General features: G+C 34.0%; 1 protein-coding gene across 10 annotated transcripts in view; it reads left to right on the top strand.

Moving 5' to 3' along the window:
• ZNF644 (zinc finger protein 644) overlaps nucleotides 1-23,569 on the top strand; it is a 130,227-nt gene that overhangs the window by 2,636 nt on the left and 104,022 nt on the right. Inside the window, exon 3 of one of the 10 annotated variants that reach the window (XM_044238658.1) lies at nucleotides 1,320-1,471. The exons of 8 other annotated variants lie outside the window; for them this stretch is intronic. The gene's annotated coding sequence lies outside the window, so the exon portion shown is untranslated. Of the gene's footprint in view, nucleotides 1-1,319; nucleotides 1,472-13,145; nucleotides 13,163-23,569 lie in introns of those variants that run through there. One more of the 10 variants, XM_044238664.1, reaches the window with a different exon arrangement.

Below are 23,569 nucleotides of genomic sequence, written 5' to 3'. Positions count from 1 at the left end.
ATTACTATGACCACTGACTAGATCTGTAAGATCTATTAGGAAATTCAACAAGTAGCAAAATCATTTATAGTAGAATCTCACAGTTCTTTAATTTCTTTATCAAATATAACAAAAACTTTTAAAATTGTATTGAGGATTTAAAGCTTTTATGGGTTATTTAAAGTGCGTTTAAATTACGGATTTTTGAAGAAAGTTGGTAAGCTATTGCTTTATTTTCAACACCATGTGAGTGGATTTACTTGCATTAGGATAATTAGGATTATTCTCAGATGATTTGTAATTACAGAGTGAGCCTGTTACCTGCAAACCTTAAACATTTTGCAGTTTAAGTTTGTTACTCAAGTTATAAGAGGGAGAGTTTTGGTGTGGTTGAATTGAGACTGTATTGGGTAGCAGAACAAGAAAAGAGAGTCAAGGACAGTTACTGGGAGTGGTGGGGATACCTGCAATTTAGAGAAATTGATAGAAAAGATCAGGTTTGTTGGTGATACACAGTTTGTGTTAAGGTTACTTACTTAAATTAAGTAAGTAAGGTTACTTACTTCTCAGGGTATGATTCCAGAGGAAAAGAGTGGATCTTATTTATTCTTGTAGGAATACTTTTCTCATGATTGCTTTTCAGGCATTCTTAAGGCAGAGGTTTGCACTGAATTCAGAAATAGGTATGATGAATTAAGACTTCCTAATTTTTAGAACATTCTTTTTTAAAAAGTATTTTAAACTTTTTAATTGATAATCCTATATAGTAAAACATGAGAATAAAGGATGGCTACTGTGATATTTTGGATAGGTATTCAAATGAGTTCTAACTCTTTACATTAATCCCTATAGAGACTATTTTGTAGATGAAATTTGTAAATATTTACAAAGTTATGAGATGTAGCAATGACTAAAGCAGTTCTAGAAGTATTGTCTTTTAATTCAGGTTTATTAGAGGGATATCATTGCTTTTAATATTAAAACCATTTACATCTTTGAATTTTCAGAAAATTGACAGTAATCAATCTGATTCTACCACTAGCTCACCCTGCTGGTTGGCTGAAGTATATCTGTCTTCTCTTAAAAATAAATACAAAGATCATTGGAGACCTAGAAGGTAGAACAGCAAATTCAATTCCCATAGTCTTTTCTTCAGGAAGATGGGGGTCTCCATGAAAAAGGTATTTTTCTCATCGTTAGGGTCTTAGTTGCTCTACTGTTAAGTTTTTTCTAAAATCTGCCAAATTTGAATTGTGGAGTTACTATTAGCTCTTTGAATTTACTAGGAACTCTTACGTGATTATGAGGAGTTACTATGTTTTTGTTTTTTTAAATTCAAGATAGGACATCCTTTGACAATTGAGAGATGTTAGCATGGAAAACAAAGTCCTGTGAGATAACTTTCCAGGAGGAGAAAAGCAGAGGATTTCAGGGAGAAGAAAAGAAGCATGCCAGGACAGAAGCAGCAGCGCACACTTCCAAATGGAGGAAAGTGAGGCTGGATTAAGATTAGTGTTTCTAAGATACTATCTTTATACTCTCCCTCTACTAATGTTTGCTTTACCTCTTCTGTTTGCAAGCTGTAGCCTTCCCATTTCATTTGGGTTTCTTCGAAATGTGATCTTGTGAGTAACTTTATAAAAAGTATAGAGGAGTCATTTGTTCTTTGCAATTTAATTCTATTAGTCTAGATTGTGGTACAGTTGAAGTTGGTTAGAGTGATAAATATGACTTTTAGGTAATAAGCCTTTTAGTATGTGTATCATTCATTGAAGTTGAATATATAGCCTTTAAAAGTTTTTAAAAGACTTTGTAAAAAGTCCAGAAATGTAAATATGTTAGGAACCAAATGGGTAATTTAAAATAAAATCCTAATAAAGTGTTAGAATTAAAATACAAAGCATAGATATCTGTATGATACCAGTTTTTTTATCTACCTTTTATAAGAGATTAATGTATTTATCCTTTTCTTTCATGGCATTTATCCTTTTACTGGAAAGCTTAATGCAAATCTTCTTCATCAGTTTCTTGAGAAAGATGTTAAATGTAACTTTTATTTTCAAAACAGCATTTATTGGGGAGGGAATGATTGCCAGTTGTTGAATGGTATGTGAAGGTGGGTAAAACCTTGCCAAAGTGGGAATTAATTTCCTGCTGCTTACTATTGATTTACTGAATAATACACACACACACACACACACACACACACACAAGCGTGTGTATGTACACATACACATACACACAGGAAATCATAGTTGCATTTATAATTGTATATGAATAAAGAAGCAGGATGAGATAAGGTTTAAAACTGTAAGCCTTGAAGTAAATCTAGCTGTGTGGTGGTGCCTACCTGGCTCAGTCGGTGGAGCATGTGAGTCTTGAGTCAGGTTGTGAGTTCAGGCCCCACTCCCTACATTGGGCATAGAGAGGACTTTAAAAAAAAAAATCTAGCTGTGTGAGCACTAAGCAAGAGGATTTAACAGTAATATCATCTACATAGAAGCTTAAGGTTTACATTGCATAATTCTCGTAAAGTCCTTAGCTTTCTGGTACACAATGAATACACAAATGTTAAGCTTTTATAATAATAGTTATTCCTATTACCATTGTTTAATTTTTTTATAGTAACTTGATATTTTCATCTGCATGTGATTTGGAATCGTATACTTTTGCTGCTTTTCATTTCTTAGACCCATGTCTATAAAGGTAAGGTTGTAAGGAAGTCAGAAGCAGGCACCAAAGTTTGCCCTCTCCAGTTCTAGCAGCAAAATCTATTAAACAGGTTCAGTATTTCAGGAACACATTTGCTTTTGTTACTGTCAACTGATGAATAAAGGCACTTGAGGATGAGTACGTTCTAGTAAAGTTATTTCCCAACGAATGTGTTGGTTTATCTTTGTTAAAACATCCTAAATTTCTTCACTCTCCTTTAAAATTTTGACCATGAGAATTGTGGTGATCATTAGTAGAGAGGAGAAAGGAGAGAAGAGAAGCTTCAACAGCAGGTAGATTGAGGAGAGGAGAGGCATGTTAATCTTTTCAATGCTTAGTTTGAGTTATGGCAGTTTCTTCAAACAGCATTTCCTTTTGCTGTTTTCTTCTCTATACTTTGTTTTGTATTTGTTTCTGCTGATAGAATCTTAAACTTAATTTTTCTTCTACCATGTACTCCTCTCACTGCCAGACAAATCTTAAGCTTTTTTAAAAAATTGTGAAAGGAAGCTAGTAAAATTAATTGTAAATTCACATGCAGAGGAGTGTGAGTCTGAAAAATTAGAATTTTCATATATGCTTAAAAATACTTTGAGCAGTTTGGAAAATGAAGGGGGGAAATGTCACCCATAATCTTTCCACCATTATATAGTTATTAGTATTAAAGGAAAGGGATAGGAGACTGACATTAATTAAACGTCTATGTATTCCTTGTAATGATGCTTGATACATACATATATTCCCATCTTATATGCAAGGAAACAAATTCAGACTCATGTCACATAGATAGTAAATAGTCTCGCAGCCAACTTTGAACATAGGCATAGCTTGCTTCTATAGATAAATTCTATTCTGCCTTCCTCTCCTTTCAATCTATACTTTAACAATACTTTTGTTACAATTTGTAAGTTTTATTTCCTACTTATAAAACATTATAAAAGCATTTTTCTGCCTACCCTTATTTCAAGCGGTATCTTATTGCCCACATTGTTTATTCATACTACCATATAAAGGCTCTTTGTTTTGGCTACTGGATATTGGTACAGTGATATTGGTCAAAGTAGAAGCTGCTTTTTTCTTTACTGAGTGACCAAGAAGAAAAATAATGTAGGTTGATCAGAACTAATACTTTCTGATACTAGAAAAGCTACAGGTTTAATAATACTATCTGATGAGACATTTAACTCAAAATTGGAGATACATAAAATGTAGATGAATTTTCAATTTATAGCCATCAGAGAACAACTTTTGAAATAATTTTGTATTTTGAAATGCCATAAGCTTCCTTGTTATATTTTAAAGGTGATATTAAAATTTAACAGGCACTTAATTCTATTTAGTTACTATCCGTAATTCCTAATGTAATAATCACTATAGGGCACCTGGGTGGCTCAGTCATTAAACGTCTGTCTTTGGCTCAGGTTATGATCCCAGAGTCTTGGCTAGAGCCCCACATCGGGCTCCTTGCTCAGCGGGGAGCCTGCTTCTCCCTCTCCCTTTTCCCCTGCTTGTGTTCCCTTTCTCATGTCCCTCTCTGCGTCAAATAAAAAAAAAATCTTTTAAAAAAACACTATAAAAGGGAAAAAATATTGAATTCTTATACTTTCATTGGGTGGATGGCATGTATTAAAAAAAAATTGTGGGCCTTTTATAAATAGATTGTATAGGACAGCACCCCCAATAGAAATATGTTGAGCCACAAATGCGGTTTAAAATCTTCTATAGCTTTGTTAAAAAATAAAAATAGGTAAAATTAATTTTATTAATGTGTTTATTTAACCCAGTATATTTAAAACATTTTTTTAATTTGTAAATACAATTGAGTTATTCTGCATTCTTTTTTTTTTCCCATGCCAAGTCTTCAAAATCAAAAGTGTGTGTTCCACACTTAAAGCACATCTCAATTTAGATTAGCTAAACCTCAGGTACTTAGTAGTGACATGGCTTTCATATTGGACATTGCAGATATAAGTAGTAAGTTCTATACAAGGATGGGGAAACGATAGTAAGTTCTGTACAAATACAGAGAAAGGATAAAGTAGAAATTGAACTGAGCCTTAAAGAATAGCTAAGAAAAAAGAGTATGCTGGAGAACAAATCTGTAGTGATGGAAATTAAAATAGGAGATATAATTTGAAATCAGGTAATAAAGTGGCTTGATTCTAGGGAATTTGTTTTATATGGAGGATACATATGTGAAATATATGTTAGAGGGTGCTTAGTCATGTCTTGTACACATGAGCATTTAATGAATATTGAATTAGTATTTAAGTGAATTAATACGAGGCAGAGCAAGAAAAATGCTGGAAGAATACTAACAAAGCCATATAGGTCTCCTAAGGGGAAAGAGTTGTGCTTAGGGTATATTAGTGATCTGTGATTAGCAATATGATGGAGAATGATCAACACGGATGAGATTTGAGAAAAGGTTTTTTGATTTGACCATTATTGGTAAGTTATTTTTAAATGTTTTATTTATTTTTAAAGATGTATTAAGTTATTTGAGAGAGAGCAGGGGGAAGGAGCAGAGGGAGAGGTTGAGCATCTCAAGCAGACTCCCTGCTGAGTGCAGAGCCCAAAATGGGGCTCCATCTCACGACTCCCAAGATCATGACTTGAGCTGAAATCAAGAGTCAGATGCTTAACCAACTAAGCCACCCAGGCACCCCTATATATTTTATTTAGATATAGTTTAAAAACAGTGAAGTGCACAAATCTTAAGAATACAGCTCAGTGAAATTTTACATATAAGTACACATAACTTCTACTCAGATCCATATACAGAACACTGAGAAAGGTGCCTTGTGCCCCCTCCTATTACGATATCCCCTCCAGAAGTAACCATTATTTTAGTCTCTATCACCGTGAATAAGTTTGGCTTATTCAAACTTATTATTATTAAAACTTATTATTTAAGTTTGAACTTGTTTATGGCATATTTGTCCTCCTTTCCAAGGGTAGTGAGAATTGATGGCTTGAATCTCTTTCTTTTCTAACCTTGTTTGGCATTAAGTGAATTTGGAGGTAATGAGCTGATAAATAATTGGTTCCATGGCTCTTCTGGTGTTTTGGTTTTTTTCCCCCAGTGTGGAGTATACCAAAATCAGAGAGGTATTTCTTAGTTTTCATTAATATTGACCCTTTAGAAGTTTTATGATGAGAAAATTTGTTTAGAAAGCAGAGATTTGAATTGCTTCTTTAGAATGTAGAAATTTGAATTGCTTCTTCAGATAACATAGTTATCTGGCTTATTTTCATTACAGTGTCCTCTAGGCGTATAGCCAAGAAGTAGGTAGAGGAGGTCTTGATTTGCCTCCTTATATAGAGGCCTTTTGGAACCTCTTTAGTAGTAGCTTCTAAGCATTATGTGAGTTAGCTTTCAAGCATTGCAGGTTTCTTAATAAGGTATTTCAGTATTTCTGATTGTGATTGTAGGGATAAGAATAAATTGGCATACTTCTGTTTACTGCTCAGTTAGTATCCATTCTCAACCTGAAAGATTTTGACATTTATGTGTGATGAACTAAAAGATTACCTTAAGGACAGCTGCACAAAAATTTGAATGGTTAAAATCATCGAGGTACACTTTATAAAATGAGAATTGAAATAGAATTACTGATCATGATTTTTACTTCCAGTGCATGAATTTATTTTTTATTTATTTATTTATTTATTATTTATTTTTTAATTTTTCAAATGAATTAATGGTTACAACATTGTGTTTCCATAAATATTGAGCAGGGGAAGGATTGTTTACTAGTGTAACAATTGGTGTTTTGGGGAGAAGGATTTTTATTTCTGAAATATGTATTATAATAAAGTTGTAAAAAGTACATAATAATGAAAATATGTATCTTTACATTCTAGTATGCCTAGTTTGGAGGAATAGATATGTTTTATAAATTGTGCATAAGTGGACATGAAAATACTTCCTCATAACGTTTGAATTCTGAATGCTTTTGAATTTATGAATGAAAATATAAAGCTTTGTTTTTTTAAAACGTATAACATGACTTAATTATACTCTTGCTCTAAAAATTTTAATAGTTGTCTTGAAGAAATAAAACCTCATCTATCAACTTATATAGGTTTTATATTTGTGAAGTATAGAAGGCTAAAGCAAATTGGTTAGATTAGACCTTGAAAACATATGGTTATTATCTACAAAATATTAAGACTTTATGTAGTACCTTTTGTGTAAGATTTAGAAAACCACAAACAAAACAATTAGAATGTTACTAATTAATAACCTTAAGAGTCAATTTCTATGGGAAGAAAAAACACATTTAAGGGTGTGTTCTATGTTTTTGTGTTGTTTTGACAAAACTGGATGTTGTATTTGAATGTCGTTTTGGGAGATTGGATTTTTTTGTATGCAGAGAAACCTTATTTGTATGGTTGTATCTTCAACCTTTGCTTGTTTTCATTGGGTTAGTTATATATAGAATTCATATAGTATCTTGCTGGGGGTAAGATTGTTCTAATAATAGAGCAAAGGATATGGTTCCTCCTCTAAGGAGCTCATGAACTAAGACACAACTTGAGGAGTACTTAATAATGAAACATTTGAAATACTGAGTTGACACAAAATAAGATGAGTGGTATCAGATAAGATTGGATTAATTAAGCTTCGCAAAAATGTTTTCATAATCTAGGTTTTGAAGAAGTGGTATAAATGAATAGATTCGTGGAAAGGAAAGAGAGTATCAACTAGGGAGAAGAGCATGTTAAAAAGCACAGAAATGGGAATTGTGGAATGCAAGCATTTTCCTTACTCAAAGTAGAATCTATTTTAAATGAATGTAATGAAGAATAAGTTTGATAAGATTGTGGCCGGAGCTGGAGGAATCTAAAGAAATTTGGATTAGAAATTAGAAATAAGGGATTCAATTAAGTCCACTAAACAGAAATAAATGAAGAAAAAAAAGATTAGCAGCCAGATATAACATGATTCAGAGAAAAGATTGAAGTGAAGAAGGCCAGTTAGAGGTTATTATCTTGGTGGATGGAAGGAAGGATATTTTAAGAGTAAGGATGGGTAGTTTTAAAGTCAGGTAGGTGAAATGTGTGGCTCTTAAATTTGCATACAAAGCTAAAATTAGAATGGAACAGTTTTATTATCTCCAGATACTGAAAATAAATTTACTTGGACTCAATTTGCAAATAAATTATTAACACTAATTAGGATACATCTGCCTTGTTCTATTAAAAAAAAAACTGATGTGCTTTTAAGTTTGATTTGAAAACTAAGTAAAAAAGTTATACTATAGTGGTATTTTCTGAATTGCTAGTACTTTGAACTAAAAAAATACTTGAGATGAATAGTAAGAAGAGCTTGTAATTGTAATGTTGTATTTTGAGTTATAATAGTACATTTTAGCCATGGTTTAAGACACATTTTAATTGGTATGGGAGTTGGGGAAACATATGATAAAAATTAGTAATCTGGACTTTCAGTGTTAAATTTGTTTTTAAAAATGCTTATTTTAAAATTTAGGGTAGTTGAGAATACACTGCTTTTATTGGGGGGAAATTCCCTATAGTTCCTTTGGAGCAATAGTATTTTTTGATATTTAAGATCTAAGTTGTTTGTCTTTACTAGATTTAAGAGTTCTTGACTGTGTATCATGTCTTAGAGTGAGTAAGATTATTTTTAAAACAAGAATTTTTTTTTTTAAAGAGTTATTTATTTGAGAGAGAGAGAGAGCAGTATGGGAAGGGGCAGAGGAGGAGTGTCTCAAGCAGACTCTGTGATGAGCTCCGAGCCTGATGGGGGCTCGTTCCCACAACCCTGAGATCACGATGTGATCCAAAACCAAGAGTTGGATGTTTAACAGACTGCACTAACCAGGTGCTCCTTAAAACAGAAGAACTAGAAAAATATGAAAAATTTATACAAGTAGTACAGTTAAAAATTGTTTTCTGTGCTTTTTAGAGTTAGTAAATTGAACAGAATTTGGAAGTTGAGTCTAGGAATATAAGATAGTATAGTCTTATTTTAACAAGTTTACATTTTAACCATTCTTACAGCTAATATAGGGTTAATTTCAGTTAGTAAAGAGTTTTCTGGCAACTTGACAAAATAGGGAGGTACATTTGACTCTGTTCAAGTTTACCTGTTGAGATAGCAGTTAAAGCAAAAGAGAATAGGCTGTTCCCTACTGTCACTGGAAATAGAGATTTCATCCATCACTCTGAAATTTGGTGTTTTGGTATAAATAGTATGGGTGAGAAGTGTTGACAGCAGAACTGTCTACTCTCTGATTAACCTGATGAACTATTGGTATGGGAATAGGAAGCATTCCTGAAAGTCCTTCCTTGAACCTCTTTTCCTCTTCCCTGTTTGCCTGTAAACTTCTTGGAAATAGATCCATCCCACCTTTTTGTGCTCCTTGGGTCTATACAAGCTGAAAAGCAACAAAAAATCACCATGTGCATGAGGAGAGGCTGCAGTTTGAGAGGGACTAGAAAACAAAATTGACTATTCCATACACATGGATCCCATTAAAAAGTTCATACAGGAAAGCGGTGGAGGAGACAGAGATAATTTCCAGTGGCTGTGATGGAACCAAAAATCTTGTGCTAGGTCATTGAGTGCCATAATGATGGCCATTTAGAGTGATACAGATGGCATCTTGCGTAGGTGTCCTTTAGTGTGATATTCCTTGTCTAACTTCCTCCTGGTTCATCTTATTTTCCAAGACTTACTCACCAACTTCCTGTCAAGTTTGGTTCCTGATACCCTTCCATCAGCTTTTTCTTCACATAAGAGGAATTGGTCCTCCTTACTCCCTCCCTTTACATACTGGATTACACATTCTTGGTGTGTGGTTTTGAGTTTTAGCTTAGACAAAGTAACAGAAACCTTAAAAATAAAGAAATGGCAAAAATATGAAAACTTAAAAGTTCATCAATTCAAGTGAAGGAAAAAAATCTAGGGTAAAACTTTTTAATAAGTTAAAACAACTAAACACTGTCAGGCTTGAACTTTTGTGTGATAAACAGCATTGAAATGTAAAGTATAGTGTAAGTAGCCTTTCTTTAGAGCAATTAGTAAGAGTTATTCTTAACAATAACTCTTACAATAACTTAGCAATTAGTAATTCTTAGTAAATCTCAGAATTTCATAGAAAAATAAAAAATTAAGGCTATGAAGATTTATTGAATAGTGGCATGTTTTATTTACTAGATGTATGTCAAAACTTTATTCCAAATGGAGAAAAAACATTCTTTTCAAATTCCTGTGAATTTTTAAAAAAATTGTGTCTTGGGCTTCAAAGAGAATCCTAAGGTTTTAAATTAGAGAAATTGAATTGTATAGGCCAGTGTTTTCTGACTAAAGTAGTAAAACGAGATGATTGTTAACTACTTGGATGATGAAAACTATGTCCGACTGGGATTTAAGCTTAAATTGATTAGAGGTTAATAACAATGAAAAAACAGATGAGATTAATATTCATTTAAAAATGATGCATTAAAAACACTTTACTTTGCTATCAAATCCCTGATAGAATTATAATAGCAGTTTTCTTAAAAAGGCATTGGGTGTCAAGGACAAAGAAAATGGGAAAGCTAGTTACAGAAGTAAAATTTTGGGAGCTTGAAAGCAGCAAGTGGTAACTAATTTTGTAGATCTGAGAAAACCGAATTTTCTGCCATTAGTTGGGGTCGGGGTGCCTAGAATTGGTACTGTAGACGCTGGGATTGAAATTGGGTGGCTTTAGAAGTTGGTTGCTTCAGGTAATTTGAAAGAATTGCCCCAAGGCATATAATAACAAACAATACTTGTGGTATAGGAAAGGGTTTCTTACCTTCCTGTTTCTTCTCTGATATTCAAATGAGAATTTCTGTATTTGAGAACTCTACACAGCTTGGGTTAAGAGTATCATACTGGAATTATCATATTGGAATTTCTAGAATTACTTAGAAATTTACATGTTGAATCAGGAATCATCCCCAACCTCTTTTCCTCTATTAGTTCTGAGAATACTGGGTATCAGGCTCATAATCCCAGATGTGAGATTGGAAGATTAATCCTGTTACAGCAAACTAATGATCAGGGGAAAAGACCACCAGATAGTAACAGTTGTGGATCCATCCAGGGAAATGGCCCAGATTGATCATCTTGCAATGACACCTACCCATTAACACAGAATTTCCAGACAGCTTTTATATGTTTCATTTTAAGATGTGACATTATGGATCATTAAACATTTGAGGATAACCCCAGTATGAAAGACGAGGAGATAGAAACAGCAGTTCAAAAGAAAAGAAGTTACTGAAATATGTTTGGAAGTAAGGTAATTGTATATTTGAAACAAGAAAGGAAAGCTTGCTATAAGGCAACCCTCAGAAAACAAAAGCTCTTAGACATTTAGAATATGAAATAATAGGATTGGAAATAAAGAATATGAGATACTTAATAGAAGAATTTGAAGTTTAGAATATTAAATTCTTGTAGAAGGTTGGAAGATAAAATTGAGGAAATCTTCCAGAGAGCAGGACAAAAAGGATGTAAAAAGGAAATTAGAGGATCATACTTGCCAATTCAACATATGAAAGGTAAGAATTACAGGGTGGAAGAAAATGTGTGGAGGAAATTAATAATAATTGAACAAAAAACTTGGGTTTTCACATTGAAAGGTCTTACAGAATGGTCAGCATAGTAATTGAAAAACAACATATCAAAGTATATCATAATGAAATTTCAGACACCAGAAATAAAAGGAAGATCCCAATAGCTTTCCCATATGGAGCATATAAAGGAGATTAGGAATTAGTAACAATGGAAAGGAATTGTTATGGAATAATGCCTTCAAAACTCTTGAAGGAAAGGTGTTTCCAGACTACTAATTCTGTACCTGGCCAAGCTGTCAAGTGTGGGAGTAGGCTAAAATTATGAAACATAAGAGGTCGTTGGAATATTTCCTCCAACTGCACTGTATCTCAGGAAGTTACTAGAGGACATGGACTTTATCAAATGATGAGTTACGTAAAAAAGAGGAATTCTCCAGAAAATAGAATTTAGCATAGGAGAGAAGTAAAGAGAATACATAACCTAAAATGATGGTGAAGGGAGATCCAGGGAGGGTAGGCTGTGCAGCAGTTTTGAAAAATGATGAGTTCAGATTGGGACAAGAAGGAAAGAGGATCTAAATGGTAGGTCTTTAGAAAGACTTGTGTGCAAGCACGCATGAAATAGGATTTTTGTGATTTTATTCAAAAGGAACATTTATCTGTAGTTTTCCTGTGATGTCTTGGTTTCAGTATGAAGGTAATAATGACTTAATAAAATGAATTAGGAAATGTTCCTTCCTCTTCTGTTTTGGGAAAGGTCTGAGAAGGATTGGTGTCAATTCTCCAAACTTTGGTTTAAAGGTAGATTGCACCAGAGAATCCATCTAATCCTGTTTTATTTTTGGTAAGTTTTTTTATTACATCATCTCTTTAATTTGGCATGGGTCTGTTTCGATTTTCTGCCTCTTCTTGATTCAGTTTCAGTAGTTTTTTCTAGAAATTTGTCCGTTTTTTCTGGGTTATTTAATTTGTTGCTATACAGTTGTTCCTAGTGTTCCCATATAATCCTTTTCATTTCTTATTATAACACCAGTAGTATTGATCCTTTTATCATTCTTGATTCTAATAATTTGTCTTTTTTTCTTGGCCAGCCTAGATGAAGATTTGTAAATTTCATTGACACTTTCAAGGAACCAACTTTTATTGATCTGTATCTTCTGTTCTTAGTTTCATTGATTTAAGCTGTAATCTTTATTATTTTCTTCATCTGCTTCTTTTGGGTGTAGTTTTCTTTTCTGTTTTTTTAAGGTCAAAGGTTAGGTTATTGATTTGAGATCTTTTTTAATGTAGGCATATATAGTTATAAATTTCGCTTTAAACACTGCTTTCTCTTCATTTAAATTTTGACATGTTGTGCTTTTGATTGACCTTAACAGATTTTATAATTTTCCTGCGTGATTTCTTTGATCTATTGGTTATTTAGGAGTTTGTTGCTTAATTTCCACATATTAGTTTCCCATATTTCTTCTGTAATTGCTTTCCAATTTGATTCCATTGTGTTTGGAGCACATAATTTGTATGATTTTATTCCCTTAAAATTTTTGAAATTTGTATTATAGCCTAATATATGGTCTGTATTGGAAAATATGTACACTTGAGAAGAAAGTGTTCTGTTGTTTTGAGTGGAGTATTCTGTAGATGTATGTCAAGTCTAGTTAGTTTATAGTGATAGTCTTGTTTCCTTGTGGTTTTTTGTTTTGTTTTGTTTTTTAAAGATTTTATTTATTTATTTGACAGAGAGATAGGGAGAAAGCACAAGTAAGCGGAGCGGCAGGCAGAGGGAGAGAGAGAAGGCTCTCTGCTAAGCAGGGAGCCTGATGTGGGGCTTGATCCCAGGACCCCAGGATCATGACCTGAGCCAAAGGCAGAAGCTTTAACCCACTGAGCCACTCAGGTGCCCCTATTGTTATTTGTTTTTATCTGTTGTCTATTTTTACTTTCAATTTTATATGTTTCAGTTTTATGTGTTTTGAGTCTTTATTGATAGGAGCATATATGTTTATAGTTGATACATAATTTTTGATGAATTGATTTTTTTATTTTATAAAAGGTCCTTCTCTGTCTCCAGTAATACTTTTTTCCTTTAGTATCTATTGTGTCTGATGAGAGTATAGCTACTCCAGCTTTCTTTTGGTTATAGATTTCTTGGTATATCTTCTTCTGTCCTTTTACTTTCAGCTTATTTGAATCTAAAGTGTCTTTGAACCTACAGTGTGTCTCTCTTATTATTTTTTGTATGTGTGTGTATCTCTTTTAGATAACATCTAATTGGATTGTGTTTTTTTTACCCATTCTGTCATTCACTGGTTTTGGATTGGAATGCCCAATTAATTTGAATTTAATGTAGTTACTGATAAGGGAGAATTTATGTCTGCTATTTTGTTGTTTTCTGTGTCTTAAGGTATTTTTCTTTTGTTCTTTTATTCCTTTACCATTGCCTTCCTTTTTACTAAATAGATTGTTTTCTAGTACCATTTAAATCCCTTTTTTTTCCACTGTATATTTTTTTCATTGTGGTTGTCCTGGGAATTGTAGTTAATAACTTATTTCAGTCTAGTTCAGATTAATATATATTTCAATAATATATAATAATATTGCTGTTGTATAACTCCATTCCTTCTCTTTCCTTTATGCTATTTTGTCATGCAAATGATGTCTCTATATGTCTTTTAAGTTAAAAGAAAAAAGTTACAAAATTAAAAATTATACTGTCTTACATATTTACCTATTCAGTTACCTTCCCTGTGCTCTTTATTCTTTGGGTAGATTCAAGTTACTGTCTAGTGTCCTTTCATTTCACCCTTTAGTATTTCTTGTGTAGGAGGTTTTGTGGTAACCAGTTCTGTCAATTTTTGCTTAGAATGTCTTACTTTCATTTTAGTAAAGAATTCTTGGTTGACAGTATTATTTTTTCAGTTTGAATCTGTCTTCCTATTGCCTTTTGGCTTCTATGGTTTCTGATGAGAAATTAACTATTAATTTTATGGAGGATCTCTATATGTGACAAGTCACTTATCTGTTGGCTTCCTTCTTGATTCTCTGGTTTTTGAGTTTATATTAGTTCCTCAAGCTTTTTGGATATTAGAGTAATATTTGTCATTAAATTTAGGGAAATTCTCAGTGATCATTTATTCAGCTATTTTTCTGCCCTTTCCCCTCTATTTCTGAGACTTCTGTTATATGTATGTTGGCATGTTTAATGGTGTCCCTCAGGTATCTTAGACTCCTTTTTTTCTTTCCTTTGTTTTTCTTTTTGTTTTCAGAGTAGATAATCTCGATCTTCAGATGCACTGAATCTTTCTTCTGACTGCTCATATCTGCTGCTAAAAACTTATAGTGAATTTTAAATTTTATTTACATTTTTTTGCTTTCCAGCTCTAGTTCTGTTTCATTCTTTTCCATGATTTCTTTCTCTCTGTTTCCTATTTGTGAGACATCCATCTCATTCTTTACTTTAGTTCTTTAGACAGATTTCCTTTAGTTCTTTGAACATGTTTAAAATAAGTGATTTATGAATATTGGCTAGTAAGTCTAAAGTCTGTGTTTCCTCAAGACACTTTCTGTTGACTGCTTTTTGTTTGTTTTCCCATGTGTATAAGCCATTCTTTCTCATATTTATGTCTTACCACTTTTTTGTTGAAAACTACATTTTAAATAATGTGGCACCTTTGATAATCAGATTCTCCCCTTCTCAGTGCTTGTTGTTGTTACTGTTTGTTACTTGTTTATTGAACTAATAAACAGATTTTTAAAAATGAATTCTGTCAAATCTGTTTTTTTTATCACGGGTGGCCACTGAAGTTTTTCTTCAGTTAGCTTAGTGGTCTAATAATTCGACAGAGGTGTCCTTAAATGCCTGAAATCTCCCAGTCTCAACATTCAGAACGGAATTTTATAACTTTGCCTTCCTCTTCACTTACTGCTTGTACAAAGCCTCTGGTTATCCAGAGGTGAGTGCTTAGGACCTTCTCAGACCTTTCCTGAGTCTATGCACATCCCTATGCTTACATGTGACCATCTAGATGCTCAGGAATGTATTGCAGCTTTTTTTAGTGCCTAGTTTTTCTTTTTAAGCTCTTTGGCTAGCCTGTTATTTGTCTCCGCTCTTAACTACTGCCTTGGTCAGCTGCAATATGAAACAATTGCCTCTGATAGTTTTTTGACAAACACCCTTGGGGAAAAGTTTTGCTTTGTTTTATTTTTGCATTGGGTGAGCTCTGAGGTCAAATTAAGATAACTTTAGGAGTGGGGTCTTCCAAGAAACCACCAAACATGTCAAATAATGACAGTCCTCTGGGAATGTAGTAGAGGTGATCTCATCATCTTCTGCCTTTCCCTTTCCCCCATATAGCTGCCAGGCTATTAGTTTTCAACAGGTTTGTGGACTGTTGAGTTTCAAAGCTACTGTAGAGCTGCAGTGGCAGGATGGGAATAGGACAAAATAAAATGCTACAAAGTTTGCTGGTCTTAAAAGATTTAACTATCTTCTTGAATCAGTTCTCCCCAGATTGTGGCAAGACTTTGGTTAATTTCTCATTTGGAAAATGTTGACTCTTTTTTTGCCATTGTTCTTGTTGATTTAATGGAGGTGATGATTTTCAAATGTCCTTTTTTTTTTTTTTTTTTGCTAGTCTTACTCTTGAGTTTCAAGAGTTCTATTTTAGAGTCTTGTTATGTAGTTTACAAACATTTTCTCCAACTCTGTCACTTGTTTTTTAATCCTCTTAACAGGATCTTTCACAGAGTAAATAAAAGATTTTTGCTTTGATGAAGTCCAGTTTATTTTTTTCTTTTATGATGATACTTTTGGTGTTATTTCTAAGAATTCCTTTTCTAGGTCTAGATACTGATGATTTCTATCTTCTACAGGATTAATAGTTTACATTTAACATTTAAATCTATAATCCATTTTAAATTAATATTGGTATAGAGTGTGAGATTTAAGTTGGTATTCTTTTTTTTTCTCTCTGTATATTCAGTTGCTCCAGCACCAGTTGTAGAAAAGACTTTTTTCCCCCATTAAACTGCTTTTACACTTTTGTGATAAAGTCAGCTAGCCATCCTCATGTAGGAGTTTGAGGAGATTATAGAAAATATAGATGAATTCTAGAGAGTTAATTCATTCTCTTATGTAGGAGGCAGTTAGATCCAACATGAAAAACCAGTATAACCAAATTGTTTAGAAATCAGGTAGGGGGAGGAATGGTTAGAGAAGAGGTGGTGGGTAGTGCTAGTTTTCATACAAGCTTTGTTTGATTCTTAAAATATGCATTTGTGTAATTTTAATTAAAATAAAAACAATACTGTAAGGTAATGCCAGTGCTTAGGGGAAATTTTAAAACCATAAATGTCTATATTTTTAATTTTGAAATGTTTTTAATGTGGAAAAAATACTCAGAATAATGCATGGTAAGAAATATAAAACTTAAAAGTTTTATATTCAAAAAAGTTCAAAAAGTGTGTACCTGCTTAACTAACCCTAGAATTAAAACGTTGGTAGTTCCTCCATTCTTTTCCCTTCCAATCAGACCTCCGCCTCTGTCCTTGGGAGACAACCATCAAACCTTTTATGGTAGCCACCTTTTTGTTTTATTTTTTTGCTACTTTTTGAACTATACATTTTTTTCCTATATGAAATTTATATAAATGGATCTTGACTTTTCCAGCATTGTTTGTGAGATCCATGTCTGTTTTTGCATGTAAGTATAATTCATTCAATTTCATGCCTATGCAGGTATACCTCATTTTTATTGCACTTCACTTTGTTGAGCTTTGCAAGTGGTGTTTTTTGTTTTGTTTTACAAATTTAAGGTTTGTGGCTACCCTGTATCTAGCAAGTCTGTTGGTGCCATTTTTCCAACAGCATTTGCTCACTTCGTCTTTTTTGTCACATTTTGGTAATTCTTGTGAAATTTCAAACTTTTTATTTCTGATGGTGATCTGTGATCAGTGATTGTTGATGCTACTATTGTAATTGTTTTGGTGTGCCACAAACCACAGCCATATGAGATGGCAAACTTAGTAAATGTTTTGTGTGTTCTGACTCCTCCATTGACTGGCTGTTTTCCTGTCTCTCTCCTTTAATTTGGGCCTCCCTATTCCCTGAGAGACAGTGTTGAAATTAAGCCAATTAATAACCCTATAATGGCTTCTAAGTTTTTAAGTGAAAGGAAGAGTTGTGCATCTCTCACATAAATCAGAAGCTAGAAATGATTAAGCTTGGTAAGGAATGCATGTCAAAGGCTGAGATAAGGCCGGAGGGTAAGCCTCTTGCACCAGTTAGTCGAGGTATGAGTGCAAAGGAAAAGTTCTTGTAGGAAATTATAAGTGAATACACTAGTGAACACATGAATGATGAGAAAGTGAAACAGCCTAATTGCTGATGTGGAGAACATGTCAGTGGTCTGGATAGATCAAACCAGGCACAACATTCCCTTAAGCCATAGCTTAATCCAGAGCAATAGGCCCTAACTCTCTTTAGTTCTGTGAAGGCTAAGAGAGGTGGGAAGGCTGCAGAAGAACTGTTTGAAGCTAGCAGTTTGGTTTACAAGGTTTAAGGAAAGAAACCTTTAGAACATAAGAGGGCAAGATGAAACAGCAAGTGATGATGTAGAATCTGCAGCCAGTTCTTCAGAAGATTTCTAGGTCAGATAATTAACAAAGATGGCTACACTAAATGACAGATTTTCAAAGTAAACAAAGCAGCCTTATATTGGAAGAAGATGCCATATAGGACTATCATAGTTAGAGAGGAAAAGCCAGTGCCTAGCTTCAAAGTTTCAAAGGGCTGGCTGACTCTTCTTGGGGGGCTAACGCAGCTGGTGACTTTAAGTTGAAGCCAGTGCTCATTTACTATTATAAAAATCTTAGGGCCCTTAAGAATTGTGCTAAATCTGCTCTGCCTGTGCTGTATAATAGAATAACAAAGCCTGGTTGATAGCGTATTTTTTTATAACTGTTTCACTGACTATTTTAAGCCTACTCTTCAGACCTACTGCTTGGATAAAAAGATTCCCTTATAAATACTACCTCTCACTGACAGTGCACTTCATTAAGACCTCTGACAAAGGTGTACAGTGAGGTCAATGTTTTCATGCCTGCTAACCCAACATCAATTCTGCAGCCCATGGATCAGGAAGTAAATTCAACTTTCAAGCCTTGTTGTTTTAAAAGTATATTTTGTAAGACTGTAGCTGCCATAGATAGTGACTCCTGATAGATGTGGACCAAGTAAATTGAAAACCTGGATTCAGGGCACCTGGGTGACTCGTGACTCAGTTAAGTGGTTGCCTTCAGTCAGTAGATATGGATCCTGAGTACCCTGAATGCTAAGGTTAGCATATAAAGAATTCAAAGCACCTTTTCTAACTATATTACAAATATTAAAATAAATTCAGGGATACCTGGGTGGCTCAGTCAGTTAAGTAACTGCCTTCAGCTCAGGTAATGATCCCAGATTCCTGGGACTGAGTCCCACACTAGGCTCTCTGCTCAGCAGGGAGGCTGCTTCTCCCTCTCCCTCTGTTCTCCCCTCTTCTCATGCTCTCTTTCACACACTCTCAAATAAGTAAAATCTTGAAAATAGAAAACCTGGATTCACCATTCTCGATACCGTTAAAAACATTGTTAATTCATGAGAAGTGATCAAAATAATGACATAAATAGGAATTTGGAAGAAGTTGAATTCAACCTTATGGATGACTTGGAAGATTCAGGACTTCAGTGGAGGCAGTAATTGCAGATGTGGTGGAATCAATGGGATAACTAGAAATGGAACTTGAAGATGTGACTGAATGGCTGCAATTGCATGATAAAGCTTGAACTGATGAAGAGTTGCTTCACAGGATGAGTGAAGAAGAAAATGCTTTCTTAAGATGGAATCTGTTCCTGGTGATGATACTGTGAAGACTGTTGAAATGATAACAAAGGAAATACATATTACATACACACTTAGTTGATAAAGTAGCATCAGGGTTTGAGAGGATTTGGCTCTAATTTTGAAAGAAGCTCTACTCTGGGTAAAATGTTACCAAACAGCATCACATGCTACAGTGAAATAGTTCATGAAAGAAAAGAGTCAGTAGTTGTGGACAACTTCATTGTTTTCTTAGTTTTAAGAAATTGCCACAACCACTCTAATCTCCAGGAATCACCACCCTAATTAGTCAGCCGCCATCAACATTGAGGCAAGACCAGCAAAAAGATTGACTCGCTGATAATCTGGAAAATGGTTAGCATTTTTTAGCAATAAAATATTTTAAAATCTAAGGTATATGCTTTTTAGAACACATACTGCTATTGCACACTTAATGAACTATAGTATAGTGTAAACACACTTTTTTATGTACTAGGAAACCAAAAAATTCACTTGACTTTTACAGTTTTGCTGTAGTGTGGCAGTGTGGAACTGAACCCATGCTGTCCCTGAGGTGTGCCTGTATCGTAGGGGACATTATAAGAATAGCCCACAATTTATTCATTCTGTTAGTGATGGAAATTTGGATTGTTTCTACTGTTTAGGCTTTCATGAATAATCCTGCTGTGTATTTCCTTGTACATGTCTCTAGTGCACATATGCACACATTTATATTTAGTAAATTTTTTGGAGTTAAATAGCCTAGTTTTAGAGTGTATTTATGTTTAATTTCAGAAGATATTAAAAACTTCCTTCTCAAAGTATTTTGTAACAATTTATAATCTCATCAACACTTTTGCACTTCATCTTCACCAACACCTTCACCAACATTTTGTATTGTTAATCTTTAATTTTAGCAATTTTAGTGGATGTGTAGTGTTTTTATTTCCCATTTCCCTGATTCCAACTGTGATTGTACCTTTTTATATATTTATTGACCAGATTTTATAAATATTCTGTGTATATTTGAAAAGAATGTGTTTTGCAGTAGAAACGGGTACAGTATTTATATACGTGTCAAGTCAGTTTTGTTAAGCATGTTTAAAGCTTCTACATTCTCACCAATTTAATTGCAGCATGTTGGCTCAATTAGAGATGTGTTAAAATTTTCTACTGTTATTATGGATTTATCTTCCTTGTGTTACTGCCCATTTTTGCAAATTTAGAATTGTTTCTGAAATGTTTCTGATGAGTTGGACGTTTTATCATCATTATTTCTTGTTGTCTTTAGTAATTCTCTCTGCTTTGCAGTCTGTCTTAATTAATAACAATATAGCTACCTTATAGTTAGTGTTTGAGTGGTTCATTCCCACCCCCCCACCTTTAAGTTTTTCTGTGCCTTTTTGTTTCAGAATTGTTTCATGTATCCACCATATCAGTTTTTCTTTCAATCTGATCTAACACTTCATCTTTTACTTACAGTATAAAGTTTGTTTAGATTTCTTGTGATTATTGATGTATTGGGGCATAAATGTGCAATCTAATGTGCTTTCTATTCTGTTATGTCCTTTTTCTTAACTTTCTTGCTGTCTTTTTATTCTTTTCTCCCCCCATCTTTTTTTAAACTATTTTGTCTGTAGCCACAAATCTCACAAAGGTGTTTTTATCTGAAAATAATCTTTTTTTTAATTCACTTTAATTTTGAAGGAAATTGTTACAGGATATAGAAGGTGTTGCTTTAGTATGTCCCATATTTTTCTGATGATGTAACCCATTGCTTGTGTTGTCATTGTCATTTCCTATATGTAGCCATTTTTCTCTGGCTGCTCTTAAGGTTTTCTCTTCAGCCTTTAACAGTCTGACTATGATATGTGTGTAGAAATGGTTCTTGATATTTATCCTACTTGGATTTGTTGAGATTCTTGGATCTATAAATTAATGTTTTCTATCATCTGAGATGTTTTTGATTATTTCTTCAACAAACATTATTTTGAACCTTTTTTATTCTCTTCTGTTGCATCTTGTACATCAGTGTTGAGTTGGGTTATATTAATGTTGGACTGCCTGATACTGTCCTCCTGGCCTCTGAGACTGGTAATTTTTTCTTCATTCATTTTATTCTGTTCTTTGGACGGTAATTTATTGCCATATTTCAAGCTCACTGATTATTTTTCTGCCTCTAATCACCCCCTTCTGTTAATTTTTTAATTATAGTTATTTTACCTTTCAACTTTTTCTTTATGGTTTCTATCAATCTTTGAATTTCTTTTCTTTCTTTTTTTTTTTTTTTAAGACCTTATTCATTTTTCAGAGAGAGAGAGCACAAGCAGGGGGAGCAGCAGGCAGAACATGTAGAGGGAGTAGCTGGCTCCCCACTGAGCAGGGAACCCGATACAGGACTCGATCCCTGGACCCTGGGATCATAACCTGAGCTGAAGGCAGTTGCTTAATTGACTGAGCCACTCAGGCATCCCTGAATTTATTTTCTTTTAATATTTGTAATATAGTTAGAAAAGCTGCTTTGAATTCTTTATATGTTAACCTTAACATTCAGGATACTCAGGATCAGTATCTATTGACTCCCCCTTTTTTCCTGAGTATGGATCACAGTTTACTGTTTCTTTGTTTATGATATAATTTTGCTCAATAACTGGACATTGTGAATATGTTTTAGTGACTCTGCTTTCTTTTAATGTTCTTCTGGGAATTGGGTGAAATTTATAGTCTGATTTTGATGCTTGCCCTGTGATTTTCTTGCTCCTAGAGATGCCACTAATTTCCATGTGTTCTCTTGATCTTGAGTTCTGTTCTCTGGCACTTCAGCCTTATAAGGCTTCAGTTTCCTGTTGCCCAAACTATGCACACTTGAGAAATTCATGCTGTTGAAAAAGCATCAATAGTATGGCTCTATTTTTCAAGTGTAAATATACTGACCTCTGCTAACTTTTTCCCCTTAACCCCTTCAGTCCCTTCAGTTGTTCTTTGTGCATACATAACATACATCAGTCATCCAGTCATTTGGGCAAAATTTATACTGAGAATTTTTGTTTGCTTCTCTGGTTCTTACTGCCATATTCTTTCACTTAAATTTCCATTTAAATTTTTGGCTGCCTTTCTAGGCTTAAGTTCTGAGCCCTATGGTAATATCTTTTTCCAGAGATGATTTTTGTTTGCACCATACAAACAAAGTAATGTCAACCATTACTTGTATTATATGGGATCTCCAGCAGTCTGGGATTACTTTAATTAAATTTTAGGGATTGAGTTTATTTTTTCACCTAAATATCTTTAAGTAGGGCTGCAGTACTTGCAAGAGCTTGTTTCTTTCTGGCTCACTAGAGTTTAGTCCTTTGGGGTCTCAGCTTAAATAGTGGGCAGCAGTTCGCATGGTTCCTACCTTTTCTGAACCTTGCATTCCCCTTTTGGTTCCCTTAACTCTTAACAATGTTAGAAATAACCATCAGTTTCTCAGCTGCCTCATCTGGATTGGCAAAATAAACTTTCAAGGCAAAAGTATCCTTGGGTGCTGGGTTGTTGTTTTTTTTTAAGATTTTATTTATTTATTAGAGAGAGAGTGAGCATGGGGGTGGGTAGGTGGGAGAGGGGAGAGGGAGAGGGAGAAGCAGACTCCCTATTGAGCAGGGAGCCCAAAGGGAGTCTCATTCCCAGTACCCCAGGATTGTGACCTGAGCTGAAGGCAGCCACTTAACCAACTGAGCCACCCAGGCATGCCACGGTGCTGAGTTTTTATCTATAGGTTTCCATCTTCGATCCTGGCCTGGTCATTCTTTACTGTTGTGTCAGTTTTTCGGTGCCTTTGGTGACTGTTTTTAATATTTTGTTCAGTTTCTCTGGTAGGTTTCAGTAGAAGGATTGATAAATATTTGAATATTCTGTTATTAACTGCAATTATTTCAGACATGTTTGGATTGATAGGTGCGTATCATTGTGATAATGTTTATATCTCATGGCTTGGGTTTTTTCTTTGGTGGCTTCATTCCTAATTATGTTAGGAGGTGGCAGAGATAGCTACTGGCTGCTCTGACATGCATAATCTCCTAGCTGTTATTTCCACTGAAGAGTATACCTTTCCAAGTACTTGCAGACATCCTGAGAAGGAGTTTTAATTTCCTACTCTGGCCTACATTCTCATCCATGAAAAAATTACTGTGGCTACCTGAGGAATACTCATCAGCGTGGGTGTCAATTGTTCATTCCTCAGTTCAGGGCTGTGTGATGGGTACCATTTTAACAGTTGAGTAAAAGTGTTTTATTAATGGACAGTCATGGTGCTATTAACATAAATAGGAAAAGGAATGTTAGGTGAGATAACAGATTGCTCTATAATAGTTTTCATAGATTTTTGGAGTATCCTGAAAATTTTCATTATATGATTGAATCTGGTAAAGCTGTCTAAGAACAGAATTTCATTTAAAAAATAGTAGT

The sequence above is a fragment of the Neovison vison genome, chromosome 2 (genome assembly GCF_020171115.1).
Source record: "Neovison vison isolate M4711 chromosome 2, ASM_NN_V1, whole genome shotgun sequence".
In the NCBI taxonomy this organism is placed as follows: Eukaryota; Metazoa; Chordata; class Mammalia; order Carnivora; family Mustelidae; genus Neogale; species Neogale vison.
This window is presented reverse-complemented; position numbering and strand designations above follow the sequence as displayed.